Raw genomic sequence first — 18,267 nt, forward strand, 5'->3', positions numbered from 1 at the left:
ACTTGCCAAGCCCAATCATCATTCACGGTGTACAGCAAGCGGTCTGACGCCTGTTTTCATCTGAGCGGTTATTACATAGTAGTTCATGTTGCCCAATCAATAACCTGAACTTCATTACTCCTTCTGCACTTATGCTTGACACACTTCAGAGTGAGTGATGGTGAGCGTTTTCTTATGTAAATGAAAACAAGCCGCAGTGAGATGATCTCACCACGTCACCGCTCAAGGACATGCTGTCACGCAACATTGTTTATTAGTATTATTTTCATAATAAATGTTTCTGATTACCGGACTTGGCTTTCCGCTAATCAGATTAGCTTGAATCACCTTTTCTGATGATTTGGATCTGACTTGAGGTGTCTGTAATTTAGAGTTATGCCCATTAGATTAGCTGATAATGTTCTTTGTGGGTGGGTGCAGTACAGGCTGCTGGCATTAAAGTGAATGGTTGCGTGTGATTGAATTACACAGTGATGTTTTAGATGGATCTAGTTAACAGGATGAACTATGACAATGAAGATGTAAGGAGTCTGACCCCTAATAAAAAAACCTCTAATGAAAATGTATTAAAGTCTGTTGATGAAAACAAAATGGCACAAGCAAGAAATATGAATTAATTCATTTGGTGCATTGTAGAAGAGAATAAGTGCTTGACAAAATAACTGCATCGTGCCAGTTTTATAATTCATATCAATTCCACAAGGACTTCCTTTTTACAACCAAAAGTCATTATAATTTCATAATTATCCTTTATTCAATATTTGACTAGTCAGCCATTGTAGTGTAACATGTTTTGCTGCGCATTCATGCTAAGAAACATGTGCTCAACTCTCTTTCTATTACCGTCAACTTTTTTCAACATAGCCATTGTGGAGGGGCTGTAGCATGTCCAACACAAGCTTAGTGCTTAAATGAATATATACTGTATATATTTTAACCATTTATAATTGATATAACCTCTTGGAAGGGTTCGTTGTTTTGAACCATTACTATGATCATCGCTATTGCTATGATATGCTATTCTCATATAATGTTGTCATTCGTTAAAAAAACACCCCATGCACAGACAACTCATATTTATATATATGAACATATTACATTGAACGTTTGTGTGTGTGTGTGTGTGTGTGTGTGTGTGTGCATGATGTACATGTATGTGTCCCTGTATGTGTCGGTATGCATGATGTATATGTGCATGATGTACGGTTATATGTGCATGTGTATGTGTATGTGTGCATGATGAATGTGTGCTTGTGCATGATGTATGTGTGTTTGTGCATGATGTATGTGTGTTTGTGCATGATGTATGTGTGTTTGTGCATGATCTATATGTATGTGTGCATGATCTATATGTATGTGTGTATGATGTATCTGTATGCATGTATGATGTATGTGCATGTTTGGACGTACATGGATGTGATTGGCTGTGATCGAATGGCCCTGTGACCGTTGTCCGACGCAGAATGCACGTGGACGACCGAGAAAAGAAGAAAAAACAGCATCTCGCCAGTCGGGTGTCATAAATCAGACAGTCTCTTATTAACCATGATTAAATGATTCAGTGAGCAGCATCTACATGTGTCTGGCCCGGCTCTCTGAGTCAATACTAGCTTGCGAAGAAAAAAGACGTCTCACCGCAACCCCCCCACCGTATAAGAGGATCTTAATTGGCCGAGGAACTAAGCCAAGCGAGTGAAATTCAATAAGTGAGTGTGTTTTTTATCCATATCCCATGTACCGCAGGTTTTGGAGGGCCACTCTGTGACGAGGATCTGAACGAGTGTGTGTCAGAGCCGTGCCTGAACCAGGGGACGTGTGTGGATGGGGCTGACCTTTACCACTGTTTCTGTCCAGATGGTAGGTGGGGGAGCCGGAATATACGTTGTATTGTTGCGTTCACGCTCAACTGCTTGAATTTGCTGTTTACCTCCGTTGTACGGAATGCATTTGTGTGTGATTTGATATTTATGACTTAGGTAAAGGGAGTCACACCGGGCTTATTTTGTCGGGAGCCACGCTGTTCCAACATTAGCATTGCTTTAGTCAAATCCCAAGATTTGATTCTTCCTCTACGTAAGCTTCCAATTTGGTTGCTGAACCCCACTGCATTTGCAAATATTTACAACATCCAGCTGTCATCTGCCGCGTTGACGATTTGCGTACTTAAATGCTTAATTAACGCCGTGGCTTGGGGAGAGCCACTTGTATCATTACGAGCGAGAGTGTGGTCATAAATACCTAGCCATTTTCCCCCTGATTTCTTGCTTCGGTTGACAAGCGCAACCCCGGCCTTACGAGACATACCTCTGATTAAACCTTGATTGCGGGCGAGGACTGTTATACATTATTAATGAAGTCAGGATAATTGTCAAATTTTATGATATGGAGAGAGGTGGAAATTGGTTCCATGGTCAGTTTGAGAAATGATGAGAATTTGACCTGCGCTGATGGTGGCGATAGCCGTGCATTAGTCATGCGTTTCCTGCACACCCCGGCCTGTGACAGCGCTAATGATAGCCATTTTGTAGCGTGACCATGCAGGGGAATACGTTTATGGTCGAATTAAATCGAATACATGGGAACAGAGCTCGCGCCTTTTCACTTCACTTTTTGTTCTTTGAGAAACCACCCCCCCGAAAAAAGATATGGCATTAACATAAACAGGAGCTCGCAGTTAGAGGAGCACAAGCCGCAGCACGGCTGCACAACAACGACGCGGAAACAGCAGCGGTTAACTAGGTCATTATGTGTTCCTTTGTGGTCTTTCTTTGTAATTTGTGTTGCCTTTGAGGTGAACCGTAATGTCTATATCGATCTTTTGTTGCGAGAATAATTTGATGCTAGGATTGTTGTTGTTGTTTTTTTTGAAGCCATCAGCGCTGCGCTATTAGTCATTCACCTTGTGTCTTTGATGAGGTTTCTCTCCCCCCCCCCCCCCCCCTCTCACTGTAGGCTTTGAGGGGCTGAACTGTGAAACAGATCATGATGAATGTGACCACGGACACTGCACCAATAATTCTACATGTATTGACCTGGTTGCGGACTACGAATGCGTCTGCCCTTTGGGATTCACTGGTAGGCTGTGGTCGTCGTCCCTTACTTCATCTTCAGAGAGAGAGAGAGAGACAGAGGGAGAGGAATGTGTATTTGTATATATATATATATATATATTTGTGTGTGTGTGTGTGTGTGTGCACGTGCCTGTGTGTGCATACATCAATTGTTCTAAAAAATATAAAAGCATAGGTGTCAAACACATAGCTTTCAGATGTCAAAATGTACATTATTTAAGTCCAGAAAATTAGCATACACACCATGGTTTGCATAAAAACCATGGGCATTAAGTGGCGCATAAAGCAGATGTGTTCGGTGTAGATTACGCCAATCGGCCGTGTTTCATGTCACAGTTCTCTCCAAGAAAGATCTATGAGCATGCGGCCTTTATTCCTGCTCTGATGTGCTCCCCCCCTCTCCCCGCTCTTTCTGTCCGTTGTGCTTTCTTCTCCCCTCTTCATACATATGTCAGATAAAAACTGCTCGACGGCCATCAGAGCCTGCGTCTCTGAGGAAACGCCGTGCCAGAACGGGGGAACCTGCTACCAGTCCACCACTGGAGAACCTGGCTGTTTATGCGCCCCAGGTATTGCATCCCCCCCTCTCCCCCCCCCCCCCCCAACACATTCACAGACTCTCACAATCTTAGAAACAAAAGGCACCTTTCATCACAGAATCGTTGTGTTGAGTTGAAAAGGCAACTTAAGAGCGCTTTCTTGTCTGGTTATCAAGCTCTTTGGTCATTTCATTATCATGACTTCAATGAATTATTTCAAGAATATATATATTTTTCCTTTATATTGCTGTTGAATGAGATCTGGGATTATTAAAGCTTGTGATTGTTAGTGTGCGTGTGTCTATGTGTGTGTGTGTGTGTGTGTGTGTGTGTGTGTGTGTGTGTGTGTGTGTGTGTGTGTGTGTGTGTGTGTGTGTGTGTGTGTACCCACACTGATCTCCCTTGTTTGAAAGGCATTGATTGCGTTGAGTGGCCGGTATTACCAGAATGGCTTCAACTTTGTTTCCAAAAAAACATATTGGAGCGTATTCACAAATCCGTAAAGAATCGGTGTATAACTACAAATAAAAAACAGGAAAACTCCCACTTTCCTCAGTGTTCCCTTTCAGCCGAGGACTTTCAGGCCATTCTTCCAACCCCCTTTCCAGAGAGTCCAGTGCCCTTAGGGTGTATGCTGGCAACACAATCAAATATGCAAATCGTCAGAAAGCAAGATGATGTTATACCAGTGTCCGGAAAAAAGGACAAGCTGTGGTCTCCCCAGCGCAAACCGCTGACTGCAGGGAAGTCCCGTACAAACCAGAGACTACCACACACACACACACATACACACACACACACACACCCGCAACCAATGCTCCCGCCACCCTTCCAGGATTCGGTGGCACTAAAGTGCGCCTCGATGGGAAACAACTGCGTCTCAAATCCTCGCAACCTCGAGGGGAGTGAGTCGTGTGAGGCGCTGCCAGATTCCTACTGGTGTGTGTGTGTGTGTGTGTGTGTGTGTTGGGAGGTGTGGCGCACAGGGCAGCACTGTGGCACCCCCCCAGGGCACTGCGTGGTGGGCCGGGCCGTGGTGGCTCTTACCACAGGTTTTGGGTGTGGTTGTTTACCTGGTGGGTTCCAATGCGTCTTCTTTAAGCACGGCGATGATAATAATAATAATAGTAATAATAATAATAATAATAAATTTGATTTATATAGCACTTTTCTAGGACTCAAAGTCGCTTTACACTGAGGGGTGGTGGTGGTAAAACAAACGACAGACATACAGCACTGACACACGGTGGATGGGGGGGGGGGAGGGCTTAGAGAAGGCAGCAGAGAAAGGATGGGACAGGATTGGAAAACTGGGAGGGAGTCTCTGACGACGTCTTCGTACTGTAAAAGCCTTTTTTATTTCATTTTTTTTACTGATAGATGTGTTTTCTTTAAGGGAAGCGATGGAACAGTTGGCTGTGGGCGCTTGGGTGTTTTTGTAATCATGTGTGCTGGAATGTACAAACAGGCCTCTGCATTCCTCATGATTTATTTAAAGGCCGAATAATCCAGGGGAAATTACATGAATAAATCAATGCATAAAAACTAAATATAATAGTACCAGGTTTATTTTTCACACATGCAGTTTGACACATTGCACTGCACATGTACGAAAAAAGGGGGAGATATTATCAAATTGTTAATTTCAAAGACTTCAAATTGTACAGAAATTACCACAAACAACAACTAAGAATCTCAATAAGTTTAGTTTAGCTGGGTGTTTAGTTCTGTTGCCGGGGGTTTAACTTCTGCATCTGGAAGTAATGGAGGGGTGGCAGGCCCATATTATAGCAAATACTGTTATGCTAGCCTGCTGTAAAATGTCCATCAAATATTAAAGCAAAGTGTGCACATTGTTAAATCGACACAAAAAAATGGACCAACTCAATATCCATACCCAGAACAGTTTGTTTCGAAAACCGAACGTACCAAAAAAAAAAAACACCATTAAAAGTCACCGCGTTACATTACCCAACTCTCACGGTTCCTTCACCGACTGACTTCCTGTTCCACCCTGCTGTCGATGGGATTTTAATAATAGAGCCAGCGTGTTTTTTGTGCTTCCCGACGTGTTAGTTGCAGGACAACTCAAGGGCGAGTCATGTAGGACACACTCTTCCCCCCCCCCCCCCCCCCCCCCTCTCTCACTCTCTCTTCCCCGTAGGTTTAACGGGTCACTTTTGCGAGGTTAACATGGATGACTGCGATGCGAGGCCATGCGGCGTCCTCAGCATATGTCAGCAGACCCTGGAAGGCTACAGCTGCTTCTGTGCACCTGGTTTCATAGGTAGGTTAGCCAGGATACCGTCGCAGTAGTAGCAGTGGTAGTAGTTCCCGCTCTCTAATTATTCTTCTCTTGACTATTCGGACAAGGGGGCTATATCTTATCTTGTATATATATATATGTATGTCTGTAGCTGATATAGCACAAATGTATGTGTGTGTGTGTGTGTGTGTGTGTATGTGTGTGTGCGTGTGTACGTGCACGTGTGTGTGTGTGTGTGTGTGTCGGAGGGTACTCGGTTCTATTTTATATTTGGTCATTGTATGTATCTATCCGCTGTTCCATACAATCTCAAGGTATGTCATGTCGACGCTGACGTTCATGCTAACGTCGCTAACCAGTGTGTGCTTTTCCTCGCAGGGAACAAATGTGAGCTGGAGGTGGATGAGTGCCTGAGCCTGCCCTGTCACCACGGGGGCTCCTGCATCGATGAGCTGAACGAGTTCAGCTGCCAGTGTCCTCCTGGAACCACAGGTGTGCTCACCTATCACAACACGTCAGGGCTTTTTCCTTTGTGGAGTCAACAGCCAGACACTCTGACAGGGCCTCCAATCCCACAGAGGGCACACACACACTTTTCCTCTGTTTTCATTCCTGCCCGCGTCCATAAATGCACCAATCGGGGGGCGGGCAGGGGAACAAAGGGGAGAGGGGGGGGGGGGCAGGGGAACAAAGCCAGCAAGCATTTGTCCCTGTGTAAACTCTCCCCATCGTTTCCCCCGCCCATCATATTTCGACATCCTTTGATGGCCCAGGCTTAAGCCAAACAGTTTTCTTTTGCAAATCTTATTCTTTTTTATTCCGCCGCTTGCCAAAAAAACGTCTAGATTTATATCAGGTAGTGCCGGAGATAAATTAAGAAATCGATTAAAACATTATTAAAAACAATGACGGGTACCGAATGAAGGGAAATAAAGAACACTGAGCATGATCTACGGCAGTGCCAGACTAATAATAATGAAGATAGCCCGGGGCGTGATGCATTAGACCGGGCCGGACCACAGTGGCCCTGACTGCCCTGCCAACATCTGAAAGCTGTCTGGTGACTCTCAGTATGGACACACTGGACTAAGTGGGATTCAGATATAAACAAGTTACTCTGCGAGACACATTGAGCAACCTCACTCCCCCCTCAGGAGGTAAACAAATATGTTGTGACTGCGGGTACCCTGTCATGTCGCCCTGCCACAAAGGTCACAGGTCACGCAGCAAATTACATTTCTTGAAATGTGTCGACAACCGGTATGCAGATGCACAGTGCTTTTCTCTGGTCTAGCCAAATGGAACTGAATGTAAACATAAATAAATGTCAACATTATCTCTGAAAGCGAATCTGCATAATAATCTGCTGTAAATATGACATTTTTTTTACGTAAACGGAAACTAGATTATTTAGTTTCCGTTTACGTAAAAAAATTTCATTGTTTACGGCGGCATTTCTTTTTTTATGCGGCATCATTGTAAACACTGTACATGGTTGAACTTATTTTACAGGAAAATACTGTGAAATCAACATCGACGAGTGTGCGTCCTCTCCCTGCCTGCATCACGGGACGTGCATCGACCTGGCCGACGGCTTCCACTGCGTCTGTCCGCCCGGCTTCACCGGTCAGTCCGCCTGACCGCTGCCGACCTCCGCGCCCCGCCGTTCAAAACCAACACGTCCTCTTTTGTATAGAGGCGTTTGAGCAGCACCTTATTCAGAGTCTGCGTCCTCATGTTCTCTCTCTCTCTCTCTCTCTCTCTCTCTCCCGCTCACATATTCTGTGGCTGTCTCCATCAATCTCTCTCTCTCATGTTCTGTCTCTGTCTCCGTCCCTCTCTCTCTCTCTCTCTCTCTCTCTCTCTCTCTCTCTCTCTCTCTCGTCCCAGGTGCTGAATGTGACCTTGACATTGACGAGTGCTCTTCTTCTCCGTGTAAGAACGGCGGCTCTTGCATTGACCAGCCTGGTAATTACCTGTGCCATTGTGTGGCTCCCTTTAAAGGTAATGAGCACGGTGGGAATGGGGGACAAAAAGCAAAGTTAATTAACTTTACATACTGCTCCTTTCACCTGCATGTACACCGCTCCTGCACACACCCCAAAATGAGCGCCCGCTTTTAATTGCTCCCTGGATTCGAGGAAGCAGACGTTTTTTTTGCCTAATGGGTCAGTATTTGCGACGCCATCGCTGAGCACCATTTTACTTTCACGTTGACTATGTCACAGTGACTATTTTGACCGGATTTCTTTTAGACTTGTAAAAAGTATTTTTATCCGGCGCAAAAATATTCCCTCAGAATCTAATTTTGCTCTTCACTCCTGATTTAGAAAAGATGGAGCCGCGTAGGCTGTAGTCAGCTCGAAAGAACATTATCCCCAGCGAGTTTTGGCAAAAAAATGCGTCGTTGCTCGGTGTAAGAGAAGCAATCTCCTCCACCGATCTGACGTCTCACTCATTGTTGGAGCCGGGCCCAACCACTCTCCCCTGCACTGATTGACACACTGATGCCCAACCAATTTTGCGCAGGAATAGATTAGAAATAGAATAGAAAGCCTTTATTGTCATTACACACAGTACAATGAAATTCAAAGAGCAGCTCCTTAAAAGTGCACACATAGTTAGCACAATATAAAAGACTATACAGTATAATATATAAGCAGGAGAGCAGGGCAGACTCGTGTGTAGGCCGTCGTCCGCCACCACGAGGATGCATGAGCATTTAAATAACAGATCTATAGAAACGGATCAAAATTGTGTTGACAAACGAATGTGCATTTCTTTTGAGGCGGAGGCTCTCTCTCTTGCCTCTGCGGTCCTCTCTCATCCCTTGGTCGGACAGGGGGCGAGCTCGGATGAAGGTGGGGCTGGGGAGGGGTACCGCCGGGTTCAACGCCAAAGACAAGCTGTTGTAGCATGAGACACGTGTGGCTACGACCATCGGGAAACCCGAAATGGAAACGTGGCCTCGCTAGGAGTCGCAAATGTAACTGTGCTGCGACTACACACAGCACCGTGCGGAGACGCAGCCAAGAAACTGCAAAGGGCGGCCATGTGCCCGGAGTAAACAGCAGAGTAGAGTCTCTGTTTGCACCAGAGTAGAGTCATGTCTCGCCGTGTATTTTAATAGCGAATGACAAGCAATCCAACAGCATGAGTCAAACCAAGGGTGATTAGTTGGTATGATGCCAGGGTAAAACCAATTCAATCTTTAGACTGCATCTTTTGGCCATTAGCATGCAGGTTCATACTGTTGGGGTGAAATGCCCCAACAATATGAACCTGCCTGGTAATTGTCTAAAGATGCAGTCTAAAGTTTCCAAGATTTCGTCCGATAGGTGGAGGTCTTCCGTGACTGCTCCGTTGAGCAGGAGCTTAAGAGAGCAAAGAAACGTTTGCAGAGGTAACCGGAAGTAGGAGAGTCCCTGTTCCTGTAAGACAATGTGTTAATCGTGTGTGGAAGTGGAGAGTTTATAAGGTTACCACTCCACTGGGACTAACAATCTGTACAAAATCATCTGAACTGGAAGCAATACAATGCAAAGTGCACTACCTGCACATGTGATCTAAATGTTTGTTTGGTCATAGCCCATGTTTCACTTTGCTTACATTTATACACTTTCAGCTTTGCTGCATTTGTGCAACTTTTTACACAACTGACTCTGTGTACACCAGCAACATTAGTGTTTTTGACTTGACGTGTCTTGAATAGCATCCTCTTCTCAAGTAACCTTGATGTTTATTTCCGTCGCTGTCTGGTATTCAATGCGTTTCGCTGAAATGATTGGAGATGGGCGACAGGGCCCTTGTTATGCATGCTCCTGCATGCCTGTTCGCTTTTTGCTCTCTACGCCGTGCCTCCTGATCCGCCAGATTTATGGTGCGTCGCTTTGAAAACCTTGATACTGCATACAAATCCACTTCAGTCAGTTAAGTGTAAACATGCTCATGAAACTCATCTGAATCTCACTGACTAATATTCGGTGTCATTCTTTTTCCCCATAAAATCATGTTGTTAATTGAACCGGGGTGTTAGTGTTAAAATGTAAAATGTAAAATGTAAAAATGTATACAAAGAAAAGCACATGTGCCCTAGTCATTTGGGTTATAACATAATCTTAACCGACTAATATCATACTTTAAACTTAGTCATTACATACGCTTCACACACTACTCCCATACTATTAGCACACTTAACACACTCAACATACTATCAAATACCCCCAACCACACAATTCTATCAGCATACTCTTAACACACTCTGAACACACTTTAAACATACTCATAACCACACAATTCTATCGGCATACTCTTAACACACTCTGAACACACTTTAAACATACTCATAACCACACAATTCTATCAGCATACTCTTAACACACTCTGAACATACTTTAAACATACTCATAACCACACAATTCTATCAGCATACTCTTAACACACTCTGAACACACTTTAAACATACTCATAACCACACAATTCTATCGGCATACTCTTAACACACTCTGAACACAATTTAAACATACTCATAACCACACAATTCTATCAGCATACTCTTAACACACTCTGAACACAATTTAAACATACTCATAACCACACAATTCTATCGGCATACTCTTAACACACTCATAACATCATCCCAACATACACCTTTCGCACTGTCACCATAACGCCCGACTCACACACACATGCTACTTACAAACTGCCTCATCATCCTCATCCTGACCCCCCCCCCTCCTCCTCCTCTGGTCCGCCCCCCCCCCCCCCCCCCCCAGGCCAGTCCTGCGAGCTCCGGCCCTGCGAGGCCGTCCGGCCGTGCGAGAACGGCGGCGAATGCGTGGAGGAGCGCGACGGCGACCTCTACCCGCTGGGCTTCCGCTGCCGCTGTCGCCGTGGCTACGCGGGGCCCCGCTGCGAGACAGACGAGGACGAGTGCCGCTCCAACCCCTGTGTCAATGGGTTCTGCTACGACGGTAGGAGCGCGCGAGAGAGAGAGAGAGAGAGAGAGGGGGAGAGAGAGAGAGAGAGAGAGAGAGAGAGAGAGAGAGAGAGAGAGAGAGAGAGAGAGAGAGAGAGAGAGAGAGAGACGTAAATAACGGCAGCGTTTAAAAAAAACAACAGCTCGTGAACAACACCCTCTCACACAGCAGCAGCACAAGAACACGCGTGGGCGGTCGTACTTGAAGCGGAAGTGCCCCGTCTACTTTACCCCTGCTCTTGATGCGTGCCAGGCACCACTCTTCATGAGGGTCAGCGCCGGTGCTAATTAGGATTAGCACCATAGTATCCAGCCGATGCCAGGCGCCATAGGAGCCTTGATTAGTTCCCTAGCATTGCGGCAAGAGGGAGACTTAATCAAGCATGTTGCTGTAATATGAATAATGGATGATAAATGACATATTTAATGGACGCAAAAGGAAAACCAGGCCTGAGTTTGTTTCCCCTCTCCTCTCCTCGGGCTCATCTCATCAGGCTCTCACTCAGGTATTCCGTCTCTAAAATAAGTGATTAGAACGACTCGCAGAGCAAACATGATTGCCTGGATCAGGGAGGCCAATGGCTGGATGATTAGGATGCGTTTCCAAGAAGAACGTTATCGGTTTCCCCGCATTCTGTCCACTGAGGTGCAGCTGAACACACAGCGATTGCGATAGGATTTTTGTTTATTGCCGCTGGCCTATTGGTGCGTTATTTCTCCCGGCGACCGATTATTATGACTAAGGCTGATACGCATATCGACTCGACGAACTTAGCGAACGAATAAGGAGAAAACGCTCCGAGCGATTCAGCGTCCCCTTACCCTAACGTCCCCCACCCTTCTATGACCACCGCCAGGTGTGTGTGTGTGTGTGTGTGTGTGTGTGTGTGTGTGTGTGTGTGTGTGTGTGCGTGCACGGCCTCAAGTGAGACTCCCCTGTGCCAGGCCTCCCCAGGTGTGTGTGTGTGCGTGTGTGCGTGCGTGCGTGCGTGCGTGCCTGTGTGTGTGTGCACGGGCGCATGGCCTCAGGTGAGACTCCCTTACGCCGGGCCTCCCCAGGTGTGTGTGTGTGTGTGTGTGCGTGTGTGTGTGTGTGTGTGTGTGTGCGCGGGCGCATGGCCTCAGGTGAGGCTCCCCTACGCCGGGCCTCCCCAGGTGTGGGTCTTTCATACGAGGAACGCAACCCCAACCCCGGCTGGCTGGTGGTGCTCAGCCATGGGAGCCAGCCGCTGAGCCCAGCCACCAGGGAGAGAGGGAGGGAGAGAGGGAGAGAGAGAGAGAGAGAGAGAGAGAGAGAGAGAGAGAGAGAGAGAGAGAGAGAGCCACAGTGGCCAGGATGAGTAATGCTGCTGCCACCCAGGCACCCAGAGCGTTTAATGAGAGTAATAGCAGCTACACACGGCAAGACAGAGTGACAGCATAGATTACGTGGTAAATCTTTGGGATAATGAAGAATCCTGGGACCACTCGTTGGGGGACAGGGGGTGGGGGAGGGCGGGGGGGGGGGGACGTAATAAATTCACTCCTGTAAGGACCGCAATTACCTCTGTCACTGGCTGGCTTGTGTGTACCCCCACGACCACCACCACCACCACCACCCTCCACACACAGGCACACACACACACACATACAGGCACACACACACACACACACACACACACACACAGACTCACCCACCACCCCCTGTCGTGATGGAGTCGTAGAGGATGCATCTCTCGCTCTTTAACTGCATTACTGATGAAGGACAGGGCAGGGGGCCGGTGCCTGCAGATCTTCGGGTGCGTTCAACTCCTGCGTGCGGCGGGGAGGAGTTTTGTGGCATTTCAATACAAAGACGTGGTTTTGTTGTATTATAGATGCCATATATATTGTTGAGGGTGTCACCCCTGCTGCTGCAACGTTATGAGTGTGGGAGGTTATTGTTATGGTAAAAGAAAAAATGCGAACCGTGCAAAATTAAACAGAGCGGGGCCGGTGGCGGAGAAAAAGGAAAGCGTGGAATTTAAACGCGGATTTGTGCAAACGTGTTTTCAATAAAAGCGCTTCTCGCAATGCGAAATGTATACGTCTATGTAGAAAAAAGTGAATGTCTATTAAAAACAGATGAATCAGCGTTTGGCTTTTATGGAAGCGGTATTAATGTTTGCCGGCAATGGATTTTCTAGGGAAATACAGTGTGACTCTGGCCTGACCCCGCCCGCTCTCCCTTTCAGCGGCGGACGGGTTTTACTGCCTGTGCAGCCCCGGCTTCGCGGGATTGCGATGCGAACACGACATTGATGATTGTGTAAGCAATCCCTGCAGCAACAACTCATTATGCAGGGACCTCCACTTGGTAAGTACACGCCGGGGCCCCGTGTTCTCTGGCCCCTGGGCTATTGGCATTTTGAGTGACTGAACATTTTTAGGGAATGGGGAAAGGGAAAAAAAAACAACAGAGAAAAGCAGCACCAGAGTAATGAAAGCAAACAGGAAGTAATGAATTTGCTAATTAAAGGCCGGTCGCGCGTCTCCTGGTGTATGGAAATATGAGCGGCGTGACAAGGCTGGCCGCCCAGACACGTGTTGTCCGTGGAGTGAGCGCACTGAATATAGCTACCTATACATAACGCAATCAATATAATAATGTCATTTCTGTATACTGATGCGGTTATCCAATGAGCCTTACAGTGAGTTCAGATATGTTGTATGGGCAGGTAGGGGTTAGGCGTCTCGCTCCAAGATGCTTACAGGTTAAAGGGCCGATTGTGGTTCCACGTCAACGCAACGCAATGACCCACGCAGACGCTTCGACGCTGTCGTGAACCTGTCTTGGTTCTGCGTCGGGTTTTAGTGAGCGGAAACCAATCACAGCTCTCGTCGCCTCGACGCAAGGTTACAATCTTTGGGAGGCGCACGTCAGGCCCCTTGCGGCGGACGCAAAGGAGGGTCCGCAAGGACGTAATGGGTCCGTAACCGCCTTGGGTTGTGTGAACGTGGGACCATAATCAGCCCTTTACAGGTTAAGTTGCTGACATTGGGCATCAAACCTGGTACCTTTCGCCTGGGAGTTGAGCACCCTAGGCATTACACTATCTTTCCTGACGTTTGTATATACTTCATACACTGTAGAAGATGCAACGAACGTCATGCTATGTTGACTCTTCAGAAGGTGAATAGTGTCTGACACAATGTTGTTGATGTGTTCAGGGATGAAGTTCTGTAGAGAGATACGTGGCGATGTTAACCGCCACTTCAAACCTTTTCCCTACACATGTGGCATCTGCACTGGAGGAGCGAAGGACCTCCCTGCTGCTCACAAGCTGTGCATGCGAAAGGAAATTGTCTCCGACCGGGGCTTTTCTTTATCTTCTTAACCAGACGGGCATTTATGTTTGGAAAAATAAAATATTTAACTATTTGTAAGATGAAGCAATTCAGGGCTAATTGTACACAGCAACGTTTTTGCTGCTGATTGTTCATTATGGACTTCCCTTAGAGGATTTTGTGTCTCACCAAACTTAAATATAATTCAGAGTTAACAATACTCATGTAATGCTCTCTGTAATGCTGATACTCTCTTATAATTCCCATGACAAATGATCACACATCAAGCACAAGCTCTGAGGATTTTTATTTTGTATATAGGGTCTGACAGGCTCATACATCGCATGGGAAGCAACATTCTACATCAACAAATACTATGCTAGGTATTCGGCCATACAAGTAAGCTAGACTAAGAGCCTAATGTTTACCTATTTTTAGAGGACCAGATTTATATTCAAATGATGCCGGTCCAATATGTCATCGAAAAGCCGTCGTCAAGCATAAAAGCGTCTCTATCTACATGTCAATTTTAATGGATGTGGAATCACCACACAGTCTTGTTTACACTGCAATTATTCCTTTCCCCACGAACATTATGTCCCACGCAGGTTTAGCTTATTTTGGAGAACTGCTCTCCCTGAAGGTGACTTAGCAGCAAAAATGAGATTATGTTCCGGTGCTGGGGGTAAGGAACTGGAGTCTCCCGGAGGTATCTCATTTATCATGTGATGACGGCGTGTCCTGCACCCCCCCCTGCCCCCCCCCCCCCACCACCACCACAACCTGCAGTGTACAAATTATATCAGATGCAATTTGAATGCGTCCCCCCTCCAGCATGTAAAGTACAGATTAGCACTCGTCCCATCATCGCTTTCCATTAGAGTTTAGGATAGAAATGCTGTCGGCAATTAGGGATTTTTTTTTTTCAATACCGCTGATGCCGCGCCTTGACCATATACCCCCCCCGTCCCCCGTCCCCCATCCCCCCCACCATCCCCCCCACCCCCGTTCCATTTTCTATGCAAACACAGAAAAACTAGCTACGCAAAAAAAAAAAGAGTGTGAAAAACACACACAAACGCATAATCAGCGTCTATGCCTGGATGAGTTATTGTAATAGAGATCTGGGCGGTAAACCATAGGGGTAAATTGTCAGCACACTGAATTAGAAAATCCTTTAAAGCTTTGGCAGGGCCGTGAATATTTCATTAGCATAGTGGGTGGTCTCCCTATATGTTTCGTGTCATCTTTAATTTACATATCATACGTGATTTAATTAAACACAAGACATGGCTCTGGTGTACATCACCTTTTCTAATATTTGCGTGTACTTAAAGGAAATGACATACAATGGAAATATTGGAGGAAAAAATGCTGTTATAGAAAGAAAGGGATCTCTGGTGCATTTTTTACACTGAAGGGGGGGCGGGAAAGCATGATTCTCGTGTGATGCTGTGGTGAGAGGAGGAATTCATCTGCATAGTAGAAACTGGTTAAAGCCGATTCTTCTCGCACTTTAAAGAGATTCTCACTGTGGAAATCTCTTTGAGTGGGAGTGAGTTTGAGTTCAAGAAAAATCGTAACGATTTTTTCGTTTTTTCTGTGTGCCAAATTCAATCAAGCACATGAACCATTTCAACACTGATTACATTTCAACGGTGTCAAAGATAAATGAGTTTAGCCCTTAAGTCAAACAAGTTCATTCGGGGTTGCCGGTTGAAGTACTGCTTAATAGTTATGTTAAATAATCCGGCTTTTACTGATGATGAAGGGTGCGTGTCTAACCTGAGAAGAGGCAGCGGAGGATTCTTCACCAGCTCCGCAGACGCAACACATCTCTACTGCATCAAAGTGAATAAAGCTAGATTCAAGATTCAAGAGTTTATTTATCAAGTGCACTGTAAAACACTGAGTAGTTCTGAGCAACGACATTGTAATTCTACCAGCAATATGCGTTTGTTTCACGCAAAGCACATTTGAGTTGTCGTAGTCAAGTATATAATCACACAAGTACAAAATCATTCTAATAAAGGTTATCCATGAAGAGCCTTTCACCCTTGCACACAAAGTGCTCTCCAGATTAAAAAAAAACAATGAAAGAGCATACATTAAACACGAGTAAACAAGGATATTAGAACATTCAAAGGCTGTGGTGATGAGAGTTAACGGTGTTGTATAACTATGAATGTTAGTGTTTGAGCTGTTTTTTTAATTTGATTTAACTATAACAGTAGGGCCACGATACCGTAATGGCACGGTTGTTCTACTCTCAACTAAAATAATAGAATAGATAAGAATAGACTTTGATTGTCATTGTGCAGCAGATCTATACAACGAAATGTGCGTATGCAGCCTCTAAAACAATGCTCACATAAACACTCAAACAACAAATAGTATGAAATACAGAATAAAATACAGTAAAAAATACACATTTAAGAAAACATTGTCAAGGCAACATTGAGTCCCATGTGTTTAGAGTCATTTTAAAGTGCAACTGTGCATGCTAGGGGGCGGCGGGGGTGAGTCAAGTCCAGTCAAGTTCTTTTGTTGTCAAATTCACAACATAACAGCAGGAGCTTTAACAGTTCAAACGTCTTGTGAATGCTCGGCCATGGCTGTTAAGTTCTGTAACGACCCAGGGGATGAAGAAGCCCTTCTGCCGCCTGGTGGTGCGGGCCTCGGTCCCGGGTTCAATCTCCAGCCTAGGAATCCGCGAGCAAGGCACCTCATTCGCGTGTCGCTCCTGACCCCACCCAACGCCCTCATTCGCTGCCGACGCCCCTCTTTCGGAACGCAGGGTTACGAGTGCGAGTGCCACGCGGGCTGGGAGGGGACCCGCTGCCAGCACGAGATTGACGAGTGTGCGTCGCAGCCGTGCGCCAACGACGCCACCTGCGTGGACCTCCTCGCCGGCTACAGGTAGGCACGCCGCGCAACCGTGGCCGTTTCCCGCAGCGCTCGCTTGATGCATGCGAGAAAACACCGAAGGGAAAAGGGGGGAGAGATTTGGACGACGGCAATATGTCCTTCCGCCGGCTGCGGCGATAATGAATTGCAGATGGCAGGTAAAACAAATGAGTCAATCAACGGCTCACAGCATGAAAAGGTTCCAGGGGAACCGTGACTTTATGGAGGATGGGGGTGGGGGGGGGGGAGTCTGGTGTGGTGTGACTGCTTCAGCTAATGCCCCCCTCCCTTTCCCCCTCCCTTCCCACCCTCCCTCTGTTCTTCCACCCACCCTCCCTTCCTCCACCCTCCCTTCCGCCACCCTCCTCTCCTGCTCCCCCACCCCCCCTCTCCTCTGTCACCGGGGAGTGAGGGGGACAGCGGCAGCGTCAGGGGGAGAAGTTGCAGCGGGGCGGGGGTGACTGTGGCGAGCCGTCGGAGCCGCCGAGTGGAATATTCAGCTTCCAGTGACAGAGCGGAGCGGTGATGAGAGATTAGGAGACAGACACATCACGTCGCTATCGTCACCTTTCGGTTCTGAGTCACATTAGGGGGTAGTCAGGGATACGGCTCCATTAGTAATCCTGCCGACCCCAAGCCTTCGCCGACGGCTGAAGCTGTGCTTAAACGCATCGAGCGTTGGGCCTGCCCCGCGATTAGGGTTTGGAGGGGGCGGGGGGGTGGGGGGAACGGCAAACTGTGATTAATCGCACAGAGTTTTTAATCACTGTGTTTAGAGAGGGGCGGATTAGCCGGGCGGTTGGGGTGTTTGACTCGCAGCCAAAGGGGTACTGGGTTTGAACACTAATATCCACAGTCTACTTGGCGTCATCCTTGAGCGGGACGGCTCACCCCTGCCCGCTCGATCATGCAGAGGGAGGGGAATTCAAAACAAAAACACGAGTCGCTTTTGATACCGGCATCGTTTAAAGTGACTTAATGATACTAAACGATGCCGTCTATGCGTACACCTACCATCCAGTTCCGACGATAACCTCTTCCTCCACTGCTTGTCTTTGTCCTCTGCTGTGGTTGCGGTCTTTGTGTGTGTGTGTGGTTGGGGTGTGTGTGTGTGTGTGTGTGTGTGTGTTTGTGGTTGGGGTGTGTCTGTGGTGTGGATGTGTGTGCCTGGTTGTGTTATGTGTTGGTGCGTTGTTGCAA

The sequence above is a fragment of the Micromesistius poutassou genome (assembly GCF_964030765.1).
Source record: "Micromesistius poutassou genome assembly, chromosome: 7".
In the NCBI taxonomy this organism is placed as follows: domain Eukaryota; kingdom Metazoa; phylum Chordata; class Actinopteri; order Gadiformes; family Gadidae; genus Micromesistius; species Micromesistius poutassou.